We start from the raw sequence: 1,707 nt of genomic DNA, 5'->3' as shown, positions 1-1,707 counted from the left end.
ACCGGAAAGAAATTTATTATCAGATTTAGCCCATTAGCTCAATTGTTAAATGGGCTCCTCAGGAGTCAGCCCAGATCGAGAGGATTGAAAGAACCCACGAAGCCAGCCTTGTCTGCTCAAACATCCTAAAACCCAATTGATTAGCTTAACCTGATTTATTTTTATTACTTCTGGCACCTATTTTGAATACGTGGGCTGCATATAAACGATACGTATTTTTCAAGACGGCCATTGATGTAGTGTGCATATTCCTCCTCACGTTGGTAGAGTGAGAAACTGTCTCCCTAAAAATAAAAAATAATATTTGAGCAAGAGAACACTACCCTGCTAGCGTAGGTACATATCAACGAGAGAGCCAATGGGAGGGCATGCGGGGGCATCTTCAGCGTGAAGTCATCATGGCCTTTCCACGATCACTGTGTCTAGGCGTGTACCTATGCCAACTAGTAGCGTTCTTTCTTACATAATATTTTTACAACTTTAGTTTTTGTCACTACACATTTTGTTTTGAAATTCTGCCCAAGATATGGCATCGAAGTCCTATTATACCAGAAAAGGGTCCTCAATCTCATGGACCCAAACATATACCACCACATGGTAGGATGAAAAAGATAGTTTTTTCTAAGTTTTTCATGGGAAAGAGTTTCCTCTCCCGTGGGATTTTGTTTTATTTGTTATTTCTCTCCTACCTTAACCATATGGTCCCCATATAGATGATACCGTTCTTTGCACTTCATGAGGGGTGTGGTTCTTGCATGTGAGCGAAGGCCAATAGGAATGCACAAGAAAACATCTATAGAAGAGTCATTTCCCTTTCATGGGGAGGCATGACAATCATTTCATCTCCTCATATGTTTGGGCAGCACAAGGGTCACCCTCACCCTCTCCCCCCCCCCCCCAACCAAAGAAAACATTTTCCCTTAATTCTCCATTGCGTGGTGTAGGAAATTCCCCAAACACTGGCATAGTGGGGACCCTCTCCTTTTTCCTTGGGGTGCGTTCCCATATACATAAATGTGTAGCATGGATAATGGGCCAATGGTTTGATTAGTTAGGTATTCCAGAGTTCGATCTCTTTTGTTTTCTTTCAAACATTCTATGGGTGGAGCCATTTCAACTTTCCATTCAGACCTGGACCAAGCTATGCATGTAATTTGTTTTGGTTTACGCAAGTAAGAGAGTTATGTGACATTAGCAGAACTCTTTCCATGGTATTAATCTTTTCCAGCTTACCTTTTTTCCCATCGCACCCACTATCTGTGGTGTATGGATTAGGTTATCGTAAGAGAACTATTTTCATATAGTCTGTGCACAAAGATGGAATCTACCACAAAGTTTTTTTAGGTGAATCCCATTTGTGTGGATCAATTTCGTATGAGAATGATTCTGATATGAAGACTTCATCCACTCTCCTATTTGTGACCCTTACCCATGAGAGAGAATTAAAAAATATAAAATAAATTAAAATTCACGAAAGGTTTGTGAAGGAACAGCTTTTAAAATAGGATTGGCCATTGAGGACGTTTGGTCATAGGTTGATCAAGTGTTTGGATACGGGCTTTCTTTCTTATAACCGAAAGTCTGGAAAAAATAAATTATTTCCATTCTGAGATTGCCCGCGTGCACATCGGTATCAAAGAGGAGGAATGGGGTGGTCATTTTACTATCCCATGTAGATGCTTATAGGGCACTGCCAAATTGCATTAT

Source organism: Macadamia integrifolia, chromosome 14 (assembly GCF_013358625.1).
Source record: "Macadamia integrifolia cultivar HAES 741 chromosome 14, SCU_Mint_v3, whole genome shotgun sequence".
Lineage (NCBI taxonomy): Eukaryota > Viridiplantae > Streptophyta > Magnoliopsida > Proteales > Proteaceae > Macadamia > Macadamia integrifolia.
Note: the sequence above shows the minus strand (reverse complement) of the source record.